Below are 17,541 nucleotides of genomic sequence, written 5' to 3' on the forward strand. Positions count from 1 at the left end.
AGAGTGTCTGAGAGAGACAGAGAGTTTCTGAGAGTTTCTGTGAGTGTCAGAGAGTGATAGAGAGTGTCTGAGAGTGTCTGAGAGTATCAGGGAGTGATAGAGAGCGATAGAGAGTGTCTGAGCGTTTCTGAGAGTGTCAGCGAGTGATCGAGAGTGATAGGGAGTTTCTGAGAATGTCAGAGAGTGTCAGAGAGTGAAAGAGAGTGATAGAGAGTGTCTGAGAGTGTCAGAGAGTGATAGAGCGTGTCTGAGAGTGCCAGTGAGTGTCAGAGAGTGATAGAGAGTGTCTGAGAGTGTCAGCGACTGATAGAGAGTGATAGAGAGTGTCTGAGAGTCTCAGAGATTGTCAGAGTGTGTCAGAGAGTGATGGAGAGTGATAGAGAGTGCCTCAGAGTGTCTGAGAGTGTCAGAGTGTGTCAGAGAGTGTCAGAGAGTGATAGAGAGTGTCAGAGACAGTCAGAGTGTGTCAGAGATTGATAGAGAGTGATAGAGAGTGTCTGAGAGTGTCAGAGAGTGTCAGAGAGTGTCAGAGTGTGATAGAGTGTGATAGAGTGTTATAGAGAGTGATAGACAATGATAGAGAGTGATAGAGAGTTTCTGAGTGTGTCAGAGTGTGTCATAGAGTGATAGAGAGTGATGGAGAGTGTCAGAGAGTTTCACAGAGTGATAGATAGTGTCAGAGAGTGATATAGAATGATAGAGAGAGTTTGACAGTGTCTGAGAGTTACAGAGAGTGATAGAGAGTGGTAGAGAGTGTCTGAGAGTGTCAGAGCGTGACAGAGCGTGTCTGAGAGTGTCAGAGAGTGTCTGACAGTGTCATAGAATGATGGAGAGTGAGAGAGAGTGTCTGAGAGTGTCAGAGATTGTCAGACAGTGTCAGAGAGTGATAGAAAGTGTCTGAGACTGTCTGAGATTATCTGAGAGTGTCAGAGAGTGTCAGAGTGTGATAGAGAGTGTCAGAGAGTGTCTGAGAGGTTCAGAGAGTGATATAAAGTGTCAGAGAGTGATAGAGAAATTCAGAGAGTGATCGAGAGTGTCTGAGAGTGTCTGTGAGTGACAGAGTATGTCAGAGAGTGACAGAGAGTGTCAGAGTGTGTCAGAGAGTGTCAGAGAGTGTCAGAGTGTGTCAGAGAGCAACAGAGAGGTATAGAGAGTGATAGAGTGTGTCTGAGAGTGTCAGAAAGCGTCAGTGTGTCAGAGTGTGTCAGAGAATGATAGAGAGTGTCAGAGTGTGTCAGAGAGTGTCAGAGAGTGTCAGAGAGTGATATAGAGTGTCAGTGAGTGATAGAGAGTGTCTGAGAGTGTCAGAGATTGATAGAGAGTGTCTGAGAGTGTCAGAGAGTGATAGAGAGTGTCAGAGAGTGATAAAAAGTGTCTGAGATTGTCAGAGTGTGTCAGAGAGTGTCAGAGAATGTCAGAGTGTGTCAGAGAGTAACAGAGAGTGATAGAGAGTGTCAGAGACAGTCAGAGTGTGTCAGAGTTTGATAGAGGGAGAGAGTGTCTGAGAGTGTCAGAGTGTGTCAGAGTGTGTCAGAGAGTGATGGAGAGTGATAGAGAGTGCCTCAGAGTGTCTGAGAGTGTCAGAGTGTGTCAGAGAGTGTCAGAGAGTGATAGAGAGTGTCAGAGAGAGTCAGAGTGTGTCAGAGATTGATAGAGAGTGATAGAGAGTGTCTGAGAGTGTCTGAGAGTGTCAGAGTGTCAGAGTGTGTCAGAGTGTGATAGAGTGTTATAGAGAGTGATAGACAGTGATAGAGAGTGATAGAGAGTGTCTGAGTGTGTCAGAGTGTGTCAGAGAGTGTCAGATAGTGTCAGAGATGGTCAGAGTGAGTCAGAGTGTGCCAGAGAGTGATAGAGAGTGATGGAGAGTGTCAGAGAGTTTCACAGAGCGATAGATAGTGTCAGAGAGTGATATAGAGTGATAGAGAGAGTCTGACAGTGTCTGAGAGTTACAGAGAGTGATAGAGAGTGGTAGAGAGTGTCTGAGAGTGTCAGAGCGTGACAGAGCGTGTCTGAGAGTGTCAGAGAGTGTCTGACAGTGTCAGAGAATGATGGAGAGTGAGAGAGAGTGTCTGAGAGTGTCAGAGATTGTCAGACAGTGTCAGAGAGTGATAGAAAGTGTCTGAGACTGTCTGAGATTATCTGAGAGTGTCAGAGAGTGTCAGAGTGTGATAGAAAGTGTCAGAGAGTGTCTGAGAGGTTCAGAGAGTGATATAAAGTGTCACAGAGTGATAGAGAAATTCAGAGAGTGATCGAGAGTCTCTGAGAGTGTCTGTGAGTGACAGAGTATGTCAGAGAGTGACAGAGAGTGTCAGAGTGTGTCAGAGAGTGTCAGAGAGTGATAGAGAGTGTCAGAGTGTGTCAGAGAGTGTCACAGAGTGTCAGAGAGTGATATAGAGTGATAGAGAGTGTCAGAGTGTGTCAGAGAGTGTCAGAGAGTGTCAGAGAGTGATATAGAGTGTCAGTGAGTGATAGAGAGTGTCTGAGAGTGTCAGAGATTGATAGAGAGTGTCTGAGAGTGTCAGAGAGTGATAGAGAGTGTCAGAGAGTGATAAAAAGTGTCTGAGATTGTCAGGGTGTGTCAGAGAGTGTCAGAGAATGTCAGAGTGTGTCAGAGAGTAACAGAGAGTGATAGAGAGTGATAGAGAGTGTCAGAGAGTGTCAGAGACAGTCAGAGAGTGTCAGAGAGTGATGGAGAGTGTCAGTGAGTGATAGAAACAGTCTGAGAGTGTCAGAGATTGATAGAGAGTGTCAGAGAGTGTCAGAGAGTGATAGAGAGTGTCAGAGAGTGTCAAAGAATGTCTGAGTGTATCAGAGAGCAACAGAGAGTGACAGAGAGTGACAGAAAGTGTCAGAGAATGTCAGAGACTGTCAGAGTGTGTCAGAGTTTGATAGAGAGTGAGAGAGAGTGTCTGAGAGTGTCAGTAAGTGTCAGAGTGTGTCAGAGAGTGATAGAGAGTGATAGAAAGTGTCAGAGAGTGATAGAGAGTGTCTGAGAGTGTCAGAGAGTGATAGAGAGTGTCTGAGAGGTTCAGAGAATGTCAGAGAGTGAGAGAGAGTGTCAGAGAGTGATAGAGAGTGTCTGAGAGTGATATAGAGATTGTCTGAGAGTGTCAGAGACTGTCAGAGAGTGATAGAGAGTGATAGTGAGTGTCTGAGAGTGTCAGAGAGTGTCAGAGAGTGATAGCGAGTGTCTGAGAGTGTCTGAGAGTGTCAGAGAGTGTCAGAGAATGATAGAGAGTGTCTGAGAGTGTCATAGAGTGATAGAGAGTGTCTGAGAGTGTCAGAGAGTGATAGAGAGTGATAGAGAGTGCCTCAGAGTGTCTGAGAGTGTCAGAGTGTGTCAGAGAGTGTCAGAGAGTGATAGAGAGTGTCAGAGAGAGTCAGAGTGTGTCAGAGATTGATAGAGAGTGATAGAGAGTGTCTGAGAGTGTCTGAGAGTGTCAGAGAGTGTCAGATTGTGATAGACTGTTATAGAGAGTGATAGACAATGATAGAGAGTGATAGAGAGTTTCTGAGTATGTCAGAGTGTGTCAGAGAGTGATAGAGAGTGATGGAGAGTGTCAGAGAGTTTCACAGAGTGATAGATAGTGTCAGAGAGTGATATAGAGTGATAGAAAGAGTCTGACAGTGTCTGAGAGTTACAGAGAGTGATAGAGAGTGGTAGAGAGTGTCTGAGAGTGTCAGAGCGTGACAGAGCGTGTCTGAGAGTGTCAGAGAGTGTCTGACAGTGTCATAGAATGATGGAGAGTGAGAGAGAGTGTCTGAGAGTGTCAGAGATTGTCAGACAGTGTCAGAGAGTGATAGAAAGTGTCTGAGACTGTCTGAGATTATCTGAGAGTGTCAGAGAGTGTCAGAGTGTGATAGAAAGTGTCAGAGAGTGTCTGAGAGGTTCAGAGAGTGATATAAAGTGTCAGAGAGTGATAGAGAAATTCAGAGAGTGATCGAGAGTGTCTGAGAGTGTCTGTGAGTGACAGAGTATGGCAGAGAGTGTCAGAGAGTGTCAGAGTGTGTCAGAGAGCAACAGAGAGGTATAGAGAGTGATAGAGTGTGTCTGAGAGTGTCAGAAAGCGTCAGAGTGTGTCAGAGTGTGTCAGAGAATGATAGAGAGTGTCAGAGTGTGTCAGAGAGTGTCAGAGAGTGTCAGAGAGTGATATAGAGTGTCAGTGAGTGATAGAGAGTGTCTGAGAGTGTCCGAGATTGATAGAGAGTGTCAGAGAGTGATAAAAAGTGTCTGAGATTGTCAGAGTGTGTCAGAGAGTGTCAGAGAATGTCAGAGTGTGTCAGAGAGTAACAGAGAGTGATAGAGAGTGATAGAGACGTCAGAGAGTGTCAGAGACAGTCAGAGTGTGTCAGAGTTTGATAGAGAGAGAGAGAGTGTCTGAGAGTGTCTGAGAGTGTCAGAGTGTGTCAGAGAGTGATGGAGAGTGATAGAGAGTGCCTCAGAGTGTCTGAGAGTGTCAGAGAGTGTCAGAGAGTGTCAGATTGTGATCGAGTGTTATAGAGAGTGATAGACAGTGATAGAGAGTGATAGAGAGTGTCTGAGTGTGTCAGAGTGTGTCAGAGAGTGTCAGATAGTGTCAGAGAGTGATATAGAGTGATAGAGAGAGTCTGACAGTGTCTGAGAGTTACAGAGAGTGATAGAGAGTGGTAGAGAGTGCCTGAGAGTGTCAGAGTGTGTCAGAGAGTGTCAGAGAGTGATAGAGAGTGTCAGAGAGAGTCAGAGTGTGTCAGAGATTGATAGAGAGTGATAGAGAGTGTCTGAGAGTGTCTGAGAGTGTCAGAGAGTGTCAGAGAGTGTCAGAGTGTGATAGAGTGTTATAGAGAGTGATAGACAGTGATAGAGAGTGATAGAGAGTGTCTGAGTGTGTCAGAGTGTGTCAGAGAGTGTCAGATAGTGTCAGAGAGTGATATAGAGTGATAGAGAGAGTCTGACAGTGTCTGAGAGTTACAGAGAGTGATAGAGAGTGGTAGAGAGTGCCTGAGAGTGTCAGAGCGTGACAGAGCGTGTCTGAGAGTGTCAGAGAGTGTCTGACAGTGTCAGAGAATGATGGAGAGTGAGAGAGAGTGTCTGAGAGTGTCAGAGATTGTCAGACAGTGTCAGAGAGTGATAGAAAGTGTCTGAGACTGTCTGAGATTATCTGAGAGTGTCAGAGAGTGTCAGAGTGTGATAGAAAGTGTCAGAGAGTGTCTGAGAGGTTCAGCGAGTGATATAAAGTGTCACAGAGTGATAGAGAAATTCAGAGAGTGATCGAGAGTGTCTGAGAGTGTCTGTGAGTGACAGAGTATGTCAGAGAGTGACAGAGAGTGTCAGAGAGTGTCAGAGAGTGTCAGAGAGTGTCAGAGAGTGTCAGAGTGTGTCAGAGAGCAACAGAGAGGTACAGAGAGTGATAGAGAGTGTCTGAGAGTGTCAGAAAGCGTCAGAGTGTGTCAGAGTGTGTCAGAGAGTGATAGAGAGTGTCAGAGTGTGTCAGAGAGTGTCAGAGAGTGTCAGAGAGTGATGGAGAGTGATCGAGAGTGTCAGAGAGTGTCAGAGACAGTCAGAGAGTGTCAGAGAGTGATGGAGAGTGTCAGTGAGTGATAGAAACAGTCTGAGAGTGTCAGAGATTGATAGAGAGTGTCTGAGAGTGTCAGAGAGTGATAGAGAGTGTCAGAGAGTGTCAAAGAATGTCTGAGTGTGTCAGAGAGCAACAGAGAGTGACAGAGAGTGATAGAAAGTGTCAGAGAATGTCAGAGACAGTCAGAGCTTGATAGAGAGTGAGAGAGAGTGTCTGAGAGTGTCAGAAAGTGTCAGAGTGTGTCAGAGAGTGATAGAGTGTGATAGAAAGTGTCAGAGAGTGATAGAGAGTGTCTGAGACTGTCAGAGAGTGATAGAGAGTGTCTGAGAGGTTCAGAGAATGTCAGAGAGTGAGAGAGAGTGTCAGAGAGTGATAGAGAGTGTCTGAGAGTGATAGAGAGTGTCTGAGAGTGTCTGAGAGTGTCAGAGACTGTCAGAGAGTGATAGAGAGTGATAGTGAGTGTCTGAGAGTGTCAGAGAGTGTCAGAGAGTGATAGTGAGTGTCTGAGAGTGTCTGAGAGTGTCAGAGAGTGTCAGAGAATGATAGAGAGTGTCTGAGAGTGTCATAGAGTGATAGAGAGTGTCTGAGAGTGTCTGAGAGTGTCAGAGAGTGATAGAGAGTGTCACATTGTGTCAGAGTGTGATAGAGATTGATGGAGAGTGTCAGAGAGTTTCAGAGAGTGTCAGAGAGTGATAGAAAGTGTCAGAGAGTGATAGAGAGTGTCTGAGAGTGACAGAGTGTGTCTGAGGGTGTCAGTCAGTGTCAGAGAGTGATAGAGAGTGTCTGAGAGTGTCAGAGAATGTCAGATTGTGTCAGAGTGTGTCAGAGAGTGATGGAGAGTGATGGAGAGAGTCTGACAGTGTCAGAGAGTGTCAGAGTGTGTCAGAGAATGTCAGAGAGCGATAGAGTGTGTCAGAGAGTGTCAGAGAGTGTCAGAGAGTGATAGAGAGTGTCAGAGAGTGTCAGAGTGTGTCAGAGTGTGTCAGAGAGTGTCAGAGAGTGTCAGAGTGTGTCAGAGAGCAACAGAGATGTATAGAGAGTGATAGAGTGTGTCTGAGAGTGTCTGTGAGTGACAGAGTATGTCAGAGAGTGACAGAGAGTGTCAGAGTGTGTCAGAGAGTGTCAGAGAGTGTCAGAGTGTGTCAGAGAGCAACAGAGAGGTATAGAGAGTGATAGAGAGTGTCTGAGAGTGTCAGAAAGCGTCAGAGTGTGTCAGAGTGTGTCAGAGAGTGATAGAGAGTGTCAGAGTGTGTCAGAGAGTGTCAGAGAGTGTCAGAGAGTGATATAGAGTGTCAGTGAGTGATAGAGAGTGTCTGAGAGTGTCAGAGATTGATAGAGAGTCTCAGAGAGTGATAAAAAGTGCCTGAGATTGTCAGAGTGTCAGAGAGTGTCAGAGAATGTCAGAGTGTGTCAGAGAGTAACAGAGAGTGATAGAGAATGTCAGAGAGTGTCAGAGTGTGTCAGAGTTTGATAGAGAGAGAGAGAGTGTCTGAGAGTGTCTGAGAGTGTCAGAGTGTGTCAGAGAGTGATGGAGAGTGATAGAGAGTGCCTCAGAGTGTCTGAGAGTGTCAGAGTGTGTCAGAGAGTGTCAGAGAGTGATAGAGAGTGTCAGAGAGAGTCAGAGTGTGTCAGAGATTGATAGAGAGTGATAGAGAGTGTCTGAGAGTGTCTGAGAGTGTCAGAGAGTTTCAGAGTGTGTCAGAGTGTGATAGAGTGTTATAGAGAGTGATAAACAGTGATAGAGAGTGATAGAGAGTGTCTGAGTGTGTCAGAGTGTGTCAGAGAGTGTCAGATAGTGTCAGAGATGGTCAGAGTGAGTCAGAGTGTGCCAGAGAGTGATAGAGAGTGATGGAGAGTGTCAGAGAGTTTCACAGAGTGATAGATAGTGTCAGAGAGTGATGTAGAGTGATAGAGAGAGTCTGACAGTGTCTGAGAGTTACAGAGAGTGATAGAGAGTGGTAGAGAGTGTCTGAGAGTGTCAGAGCGTGACAGAGCGTGTCTGAGAGTGTCAGAGAGTGTCTGACAGTGTCAGAGAATGATGGAGAGTGAGAGAGAGTGTCTGAGAGTGTCAGAGATTGTCAGACAGTGTCAGAGAGTGATAGAAAGTGTCTGAGACTGTCTGAGATTATCTGAGAGTGTCAGAGAGTGTCAGAGTGTGATAGGAAGTGTCAGAGAGTGTCTGAGAGGTTCAGAGAGTGATATAAAGTGTCAGAGAGTGATAGAGAAATTCAGAGAGTGATCGAGAGTGTCTGAGAGTGTCTGTGAGTGACAGAGTATGTCAGAGAGTGACAGAGAGTGTCAGACTGTGTCAGAGAGTGTCAGAGAGTGTCAGAGAGTGTCAGAGTGTGTCAGAGAGCAACAGAGAGGTATAGAGAGTGATAGAGAGTGTCTGAGAGTGTCAGAAAGCGTCAGAGTGTGTCAGAGTGTGTCAGAGAGTGATAGAGAGTGTCAGAGTGTGTCAGAGAGTGTCAGAGAGTGATATAGAGTGTCAGTGAGTGATAGAGAGTGTCTGAGAGTGTCAGAGATTGATAGAGAGTGTCTGAGAGTGTCAGAGAGTGATAGAGAGTGTCAGAGAGTGATAAAAAGTGTCTGAGATTGTCAGAGTGTGTCAGAGAGTGTCAGAGAATGTCAGAGTGTGTCAGAGAGTAACAGAGAGTGATAGAGAGTGATAGAGAGTGTCAGAGAGTGTCAGAGACAGTCAGAGTGTGTCAGAGTTTGATGGAGAGAGAGAGAGAGTGTCTGAGAGTGTCTGAAAGTGTCAGAGTGTGTCACAGAGTTATAGAGAGTGATAGAAAGTGTCAGAGAGTAATAGAGAGTGGCTGAGACTGTCACAGAGAGATCGAGAGTGTCTGAGAATTTCAGAGAATGTCAGAGTGTGATCGAGAGTGTCTGACAGTGATAGTGAGTGTCTGAGAGTCATAGAGAGTGTCTGAGAGTGTCAGAGACTGTCAGAGAGTGTCAGAGAGTTATAGAGAGTGTCCGAGAGTGTCAGAGAGTGATAGAGAGTGATAGAGTGTGATAGAGAGAGTCTTCGAGTGTCAGAGAGTGTCAGAGAGTGTCAGAGAGAGATAGTGAGTGTCAGAGAGTGTCAGAGAGTGATAGTGAGTGTCTGTGAGTGTCGGAGAGTGTCAGAGAGTGACACTGAGTGTCCGAGAGTGCCACACTGTGTCAGAGAGTGATAGAGAGTGTCAGAGAGTGTCAGAGAGTGTCAGAGAGAGATAGTGAGTGTCAGAGAGTATCAGAGAGTGATAGTGAGTGTCTGAGAGTGTCAGAGTGTGTCAGAGAGTGTCAGAGAGTGTCAGAGAGTGATAGAGTGTGTCAGAGAGAGATAGGGTGTTTCAGAGAGTGTCAGAGATTGTGAGAGAGTGTCAGAGAGTGATAGTGAGTGTCAGAGAGTGATAGTGAGTGTCTGAGAGCGTCTGAGAGTGATAGAGAGTGTCTGAGAGTGATAGAGATTGTCAGAGAGTGATATTGAGTGTCAGAGAGTGTCAGAGATTGATAGAGAGTGATCGAGAATGTCAGAGAGAGATTGAGAGTGTCAGAGAGTGATAGTGAGTGTCTGAGAGTGTCTGAGAGTGATAGAGAGTGTCAGAGAGTGATAGAGAGTGTCAGAGAGTGTGAGAGAGTGTCAGAGAGTGATAGTGAGTCGCTGAGAGTGTCAGAGAGTGACAGAGAGTGTCAGAGAGTGATAGTGAGTGTCAGAGAGTGTCAGAGAGTGATAGTGAGTGTCAGAGAGTGTCAGAGAGTGTCAGAGATTGTCAGAGAGTGTCAGAGAGTGATAGAGAGTGTCAGAGAGTGATAGTGAGTGTCAGAGAGTATCAGAGAGTGATAGTGAGCGTCATAGAGTATTAGAGAGTGATAGTGAGTGTCTGAGAGTGTCTGAGAGTGTCCGAGAGCGTCAGAGAGTGACAGTGCGAGTCAGAGAGAGAGAGAGTTTCAGAGAGTGTGAGAGAGCTTCAGAGAGTGATAGTGAGGGTCAGAGTTTGATAGTGAGTGTCTGAGAGTGTCTCAGAGTGATACAGGGTGTATGACAGTGTCAGAGCATGTCAGAGAGTGATAGTGAGTGTCAGAGAGTGTCAGAGAGTGTCAGAGATTGACAGAGAGTGATAGTGAGTGTCAGAGAGTATCAGAAAGTGATAGTGAGTGTCTGAGAGTCATAGAGAGTGTCTGAGAGTGTCAGACACTGTCAGAGAGTGTCAGAGAGTTATAGAGAGTGTCCGAGAGTGTCAGAGAGTGACGGAGAGTGATAGAGTGTGATAGAGAGTGTCTTCGAGTGTCAGAGAGTGATCGAGAGTGTCTGAGAGTGTCTGTGAGTGACAGAGTATGTCAGAGAGTGATAGAGAGTGTCAGAGATAGTCAGGTGTGTGAGAGAGCTTGTCAGAGAGTTTCAGAAAGTGTCAGAGTGTGTCAGAGATTGATAGAGAGTGATAGAGATTGTCTGAGAGTGTCAGAATGTGTCAGAGTGTGTCAGAGAGTGATAGAGAGTGTCTGAGAGTGTCAGAGATTGTCAGAGTGTGTCAGAGAGTGATAGAGTGTGTCAGAGAGAGTCAGAGTGTGTCAGAGATTGATAGAGAGTGATAGAGAGTGTCTGAGAGTGTCTGAGAGTGTCAGAGAGTGTCAGAGTGTGTCAGAGTGTGATAGAGTGTTATAGAGAGTGATAGACAGTGATAGAGAGTGATAGAGAGTGTCTGAGTGTGTCAGAGTGTGTCAGAGAGTGTCTGATAGTGTCAGAGATGGTCAGAGTGTGCCAGAGAGTGATAGAGAGTGATGGAGAGTGTCAGAGAGTTTCATAGAGTGATAGATAGTGTCAGAGATTGATATAGAGTAATAGAGAGAGTCTGACAGTGTCTGAGAGAGTCAGAGAGTGTCTGAGAGTGTCAGAGAGTTTCTGACAGTGTCAGAGAATGATGGAGAGTGAGAGAGAGTGTCTGAGAGTGTCAGAGATTGTCAGACAGTGTCAGAGAGTGATAGAAAGTGTCTGAGACTGTCTGAGATTATCTGAGAGTGTCAGAGAGTGTCAGAGTGTGATAGAAAGTGTCAGAGAGTGTCTGAGAGGTTCAGAGAATGATATAAAGTGTCAGAGAGTGACAGAGAAATTCAGAGAGTGATCGAGAGTGTCTGAGAGTGTCTGTGAGTGACAGAGTATGGCAGAGAGTGATAGATAGTGTCAGAGTGTGTCAGAGAGAGTCAGAGAGTGTCAGAGAGTGTCAGAGAGTGTCAGAGAGTGTCAGAGTGTGTCAGAGAGCAACAGAGAGGTATAGAGAGTGATAGAGAGTGTCTGAGAGTGTCAGAAAGCGTCAGAGTGTGTCAGAGTGTGTCAGAGAGTGATAGAGAGTGTCAGAGTTTGTCAGAGAGTGTCAGAGAGTGATAGAGAGTGTCAGTGAGTGTCAGAGAGAGATAGTGAGTGTCAGAGAGTGTCAGAGAGTGATAGTGAGTGTCTGTGAGTGTCGGAGAGTGTCAGAGAGTGACAGTGAGTGTCCGAGAGTGCCACACTGTGTCAGAGAGTGATAGAGAGTGTCAGAGAGTGTCAGAGAGTGTCAGAGAGAGATAGTGAGTGTCAGAGAGTATCAGAGAGTGATAGTGAGTGTCTGTGAGTGTCAGAGTGTGTCAGAGAGTGTCAGAGAGTGTCAGAGAGTGATAGAGTGTGTCAGAGAGAGATAGGGTGTTTCAGAGAGTGTCAGAGATTGTGAGAGAGTGTCAGAGAGTGATAGTGAGTGTCAGAGAGTGATAGTGAGTGTCTGAGAGCGTCTGAGAGTGATAGAGAGTGTCTGAGAGTGATAGAGATTGTCAGAGAGTGATATTGAGTGTCAGAGAGTGTCAGAGATTGATAGAGAGTGATTGAGAATGTCAGAGAGAGATAGAGAGTGTCAGAGAGCGATAGTGAGTGTCTGAGAGTGTCTGAGAGTGATAGAGAGTGTCAGAGAGTGATAGAGATTGTCAGAGAGTGTGAGAGAGTGTCAGAGAGTGATAGTGAGTCGCTGAGAGTGTCAGAGAGTGACAGAGAGTGTCAGAGAGTGATAGTGAGTGTCAGAGAGTGTCAGAGAGTGATAGTGAGTGTCAGAGAGTGTCAGAGAGTGTCAGAGAGTGTCAGAGAGTGATAGAGAGTGTCAGAGAGTGATAGTGAGTGTCAGAGAGTATCAGAGAGTGATAGTGAGCGTCATAGAGTATTAGAGAGTGATAGTGAGTGTCTGAGAGTGTCTGAGAGTGTCCGAGAGCGTCAGAGAGTGACAGTGCGAGTCAGAGAGAGAGAGAGTTTCAGAGAGTGTGAGAGAGTTTCAGAGAGTGATTTTGAGGGTCAGAGTTTGATAGTGAGTGTCTGAGAGTGTCTCAGAGTGATACAGGGTGTATGACAGTGTCAGAGCATGTCAGAGAGTGATAGTGAGTGTCAGAGAGTGTCAGAGAGTGTCAGAGATTGACAGAGAGTGATAGTGAGTGTCAGAGAGTATCAGAAAGTGATAGTGAGTGTCTGAGAGTCATAGAGAGTGTCTGAGAGTGTCAGAGACTGTCAGAGAGTGTCAGAGAGTTATAGAGAGTGTCCGAGAGTGTCAGAGAGTGATGGAGAGTGATAGAGTGTGATAGAGATTGTCTGAGAGTGTCAGAATGTGTCAGAGTGTGTCAGAGAGTGATAGAGAGTGTCTGAGAGTGTCAGAGATTGTCAGAGTGTGTCAGAGAGTGATAGAGAGTGTCAGAGAGAGCCAGAGTGTGTCAGAGATTGATAGAGAGTGATAGAGAGTGTCTGAGAGTGTCTGAGAGTGTCAGAGAGTGTCAGAGTGTGTCAGAGTGTGATAGAGTGTTATAGAGAGTGATGGACAGTGATAGAGATTGATAGAGAGTGTCTGACTGTGTCAGAGTGTGTCAGAGAGTGTCTGATAGTGTCAGAGATGGTCAGAGTGAGTCAGAGTGTGCCAGAGAGTGATAGAGAGTGATGGAGAGTGTCAGAGAGTTTCATAGAGTGATAGATAGTGTCAGAGATTGATATAGATTAATAGAGAGAGTCTGACAGTGTCTGAGAGAGTCAGAGAGTGTCTGAGAGTGTCAGAGAGTTTCTGACAGTGTCAGAGAATGATGGAGAGTGAGAGAGAGTGTCTGAGAGTTTCAGAGATTGTCAGACAGTGTCAGAGAGTGATAGAAAGTGTCTGAGACTGTCTGTGATTATCTGAGAGTGTCAGAGAATGTCAGAGTGTGATAGAAATGGTCAGAGAGTGTCTGAGAGGTTCAGAGAATGATATAAAGTGTCAGAGAGTGATAGAGAAATTCAGAGAGTGATCGAGAGTGTCTGAGAGTGTCTGTGAGTGACAGAGTATGGCAGAGAGTGATAGATAGTGTCAGAGTGTGTCAGAGAGAGTCAGAGAGTGTCAGAGAGTGTCAGAGAGTGTCAGAGTGTGTCAGAGAGCAACAGAGAGGTATAGAGAGTGATAGAGAGTGTCTGAGAGTGTCAGAAAGCGTCAGAGTGTGTCAGAGTGTGTCAGAGAGTGATAGAGAGTGTCAGAGTTTGTCAGAGAGTGTCAGAGAGTGATAGAGAGTGTCAGTGAGTGATAGAGAGTGTCTGAGAGTGTCAGAGATTGACAGAGAGTGTCTGAGAGTGTCAGAGAGTGATAGAGAGTGTCTGAGAGTGTCAGAGAATGTCAGATTGTGTCAGAGTGTGTCAGAGAGTGATGGAGAGTGATGGAGAGTGTCTGACAGTGTCAGAGAGTGTCAGAGTGTGTCAGAGAATGTCAGAGAGCGATAGAGTGTGTCAGAGAGTGTCAGAGAGTGTCAGAGAGTGATAGAGAGTGTCAGAGAGTGTCAGAGTGTGTCAGAGAGTGTCAGAGAGTGATAGAGAGTGTCAGATAGAGTGTGAGTGTGTCAGAGAGTTTCAGAGAGTGTCAGAGAGTGAGAGAGAGTGTCTGAGAGTTTCTGAGAGAGACAGAGAGTTTCTGAGAGTTTCAGTGAGTGTCAGAGAGTGATAGAGAGTGTCTGAGAGTGTCTGAGAGTGTCAGCGAGTGATAGAGAGTGATAGAGAGTGTCTGAGAGCGTCAGCGAGTGATCGAGATTGATAGGGAGTTTCTGAGAATGTCAGAGAGTGTCAGAGAGTGATAGAGAGTGATAGAGAGTGTCTGAGAGTGTCAGAGAGTGATAGAGCGTGTCTGAGAGTGCCAGTGAGTTTCAGAGAGTGATAGAGAGTGTCTGAGAGTGTCAGCGAGTGATAGAGAGTGATAGAGAGTGTCTGAGAGTGTCAGAGATTGTCAGAGTGTGTCAGAGAGCGATGGAGAGTGATAGAGAGTGCCTCAGAGTGTCTGAGAGTGTCAGAGTGTGTCAGAGAGTGTCAGAGAGTGATCGAGAGTGTCAGAGAGTCAGAGTGTGTCAGAGATTGATAGAGAGTGATAGAGAGTGTCTGAGAGTGTCAGAGAGTGTCAGAGTGTGTCAGAGTGTGATAGAGTGTTATAGAGAGTGATAGACAGTGATAGAGAGTGATAGACAGTGATAGAGAGTGTCTGAGTGTGTCAGAGTGTGTCAGAGAGTGTCAGATAGTGTCAGATAGTGTCAGATAGTGTCAGATAGTGTCGGAGATGGTCAGAGTGAGTCAGAGTGTGCCAGAGAGTGATAGAGAGTGATGGAGAGTGTCAGAGAGTTTCATAGAGTGATAGATAGTGTCAGAGAGTGATATAGAGTGATAGAGAGAGTCTGACAGTGTCTGAGAGTTACAGAGAGTGATAGAGAGTGGTAGAGAGTGTCTGAGAGTGTCAGAGCGTGACAGAGCATGTCTGAGAGTGTCAGAGAGTGTCTGACAGTGTCATAGAATGATGGAGAGTGAGAGTGAGTGTCTGAGAGTGTCAGAGATTGTCAGACAGTGTCAGAGAGTGATAGAAAGTGTCTGAGACTGTCAGAGATTATCTGAGAGTGTCAGAGAGTGTCAGAGTGTGATAGAAAGTGTCAGAGAGTGTCTGAGAGGTTCAGAGAGTGATATAAAGTGTCAGAGAGTGATAGAGAAATTCAGAGAGTGATCGAGAGTGTCTGAGAGTGTCTGTGAGTGACAGAGTATGTCAGAGATTGACAGAGAGTGTCAGAGTGTGTCAGAGAGTGTCAGAGTGTGTCAGAGTGTGTCAGAGTGTGTCAGAGAGTGTCAGAGAGTGTCAGAGAGTGATATCGAGTGTCAGTGAGTGATAGAGAGTGTCTGAGAGTGTCAGAGATTGATAGAGAGTGTCTGAGAGTGTCAGAGAGTGATAGAGAGTGTCAGAGTGTGTCAGAGTGTGTCAGAGAGTGTCAGAGAGTGATATAGAGTGTCAGTGAGTGATAGAGAGTGTCAGAGATTGATAGAGAGTGTCTGAGAGTGTCAGAGAGTGATAGAGAGTGTCAGAGAGTGATAAAAAGTGTCTGAGATTGTCAGAGTGTGTCAGAGAGTGTCAGAGAATGTCAGAGTGTGTCAGAGAGTAACAGAGAGTGATAGAGAGTGATAGAGAGTGTCAGAGAGTGTCAGAGTTTGATAGAGAGAGAGAGAGAGTGTCTGAGAGTGTCAGTGTGTCAGAGAGTGATGGAGAGTGATAGAGAGTGCCTCAGAGTGTCAGAGAGTGTCAGAGTGTGTGAGAGAGTGTCAGAGAGTGATAGAAAGTGTCAGAGAGAGTCAGAGTGTGTCAGAGATTGATAGAGAGTGATAGAGAGTGTCTGAGAGTGTCTGAGAGTGTCAGAGAGTGTCAGAGTGTGTCAGAGTGTGTCAGAGTGTGATAGAGTGTTATAGAGAGTGATAGACAGTGATAGAGAGTGATAGAGAGTGTCTGAGTGTGTCAGAGTGTGTCAGAGAGTGTCAGATAGTGTCAGAGATGGTCAGAGTGAGTCAGAGTGTGCCAGAGAGTGATAGAGAGTGATGGAGAGTGTCAGAGAGTTTCACAGAGTGATAGATAGTGTCAGAGAGTGATATAGAGTGATAGAGAGAGTCTGACAGTGTCTGAGAGTTACAGAGAGTGATAGAGAGTGGTGGAGAGTGTCTGAGAGTGTCAGAGCGTGACAGAGCGTGACTGAGAGTGTCAGAGAGTGTCTGACAGTGTCATAGAATGATGGAGAGTGAGAGAGAGTGTCTGAGAGTGTCAGAGATTGTCAGACAGTGTCAGAGAGTGATAGAAAGCGTCTGAGACTGTCTGAGATTATCTGAGAGTGTCAGAGAGTGTCAGAGTGTGATAGAAAGTGTCAGAGAGTGTCTGAGAGGTTCAGAGAGTGATATAAAGTGTCAGAGAGTGATAGAGAAATTCAGAGAGTGATCGAGAGTGTCTGAGAGTGTCTGTGAGTGACAGAGTATGTCAGAGAGTGACAGAGTGTCAGAGTGTGTCAGAGAGTATCAGAGAGTGTCAGTCTGTCAGAGAGCAACAGAGAGGTACAGAGAGTGATAGAGAGTGTCTGAGAGTGTCAGAAAGCATCAGAGTGTGTCAGAGAGTGATAGAGAGTGTCAGAGTGTGTCAGAGAGTGTCAGAGAGTGATATAGAGTGTCAGTGAGTGATAGAGAGTGTCTGAGAGTGTCAGAGATTCGTAGAGTGTCTGAGAGTGTCAGAGAGTGATAGAGAGTGTCAGAGAGTGATAAAAAGTGTCTGAGATTGTCAGAGTGTGTCAGAGAGTGTCAGAGAATGTCAGAGTGTGTCAGAGTTTGATAGAGAGAGAGAGAGAATGTCTGAGAGTGTCTGAAAGTGTCAGAGTGTGTCACAGAGTTATAGAGAGTGATAGAAAGTGTCAGAGAGTAATAGAGAGTGGCTGAGAGTGTCAGAGAGAGATCGAGAGTGTCTGAGAATTTCAGAGAATGTCAGAGTGTGATCGAGAGTGTCTGACAGTGATAGTGAGTGTCTGAGAGTCATAGAGAGTGTCGGAGAGTGTCAGAGACTGTCAGAGAGTGTCAGAGAGTTATAGAGAGTGTCCGAGAGTGTCAGAGAGTGATAGAGAGTGATGGAGTGTGATAGAGAGTGTCTTCGAGTGTCAGAGAGCGATAGAGAATGTCAGAGAGTGATCGAGAGTGTCTGAGAGTGTCTGTGAGTGACAGAGTATGTCAGAGAGTGATAGAGAGTGTCAGAGATAGTCAGGTGTGTGAGAGAGCGTGTCAGAGAGTGTCAGAGAGTGTCAGAGTGTGTCACAGAGTAACAGAGAGGGATAGAGAGTGATAGAGATTGTCTGAGAGTGTCAGAATGTGTCAGAGTGTGTCAGAGAGTGATAGAGAGTGATAGAGAGTGTCTGAGAGTGTCAGAGATTGTCAGAGTGTGTCAGAGAGTGATAGAGAGTGTCAGAGAGAGTCAGAGTGTGTCAGAGATTGATAGAGAGTGATAGAGAGTGTCTGAGAGTGTCTGAGAGTGTCAGAGAGTGTCTGAGAGTGTCAGAGAGTGTCAGAGTGTGTCAGAGTGTGATAGAGTGTTATAGAGAGTGATAGACAGTGATAAAGAGTGATAGAGAGTGTCTGAGTGTGTCAGAGTGTGTAAGAGAGTTTCAGATAGTGTCAGAGATGGTCAGAGTGAGTCAGAGTGTGCCAGAGAGTGATAGAGAGTGATGGAGAGTGTCAGAGAGTGTCATAGAGTGATAGATAGTGTCAGAGAGTGATATAGAGTGATAGAGAGAGTCTGACAGTGTCTGAGAGAGCCAGAGAGTGTCTGAGAGTGTCAGAGAGTTTCTGACAGTGTCAGAGAATGATGGAGAGTGAGAGAGAGTGTCTGAGAGTGTCAGAGATTGTCAGACAGTGTCAGAGAGTGATAGAAAGTGTCTGAGACTGTCTGAGATTATCTGAGAGTGTCAGAGAGTGTCAGAGTGTGATAGAAAGTGTCAGAGAGTGTCTGAGAGGTTCAGAGAGTGATATAAAGTGTCAGAGAGTGATAGAGAAATTCAGAGAGTGATCGAGAGTGTCTGAGAGTGTCTGTGAGTGACAGAGTATGGCAGATAGTGATAGAGAGTGTCAGAGTGTGTCAGAGAGTGTCAGAGAGTGTCAGAGAGTGTCAGAGTGTGTCAGAGAGCAACAGAGAGGTATAGAGAGTGATAGAGAGTG

The sequence above is a fragment of the Heterodontus francisci genome, chromosome 40, assembly GCF_036365525.1.
Source record: "Heterodontus francisci isolate sHetFra1 chromosome 40, sHetFra1.hap1, whole genome shotgun sequence".
Classification (NCBI taxonomy): domain Eukaryota; kingdom Metazoa; phylum Chordata; class Chondrichthyes; order Heterodontiformes; family Heterodontidae; genus Heterodontus; species Heterodontus francisci.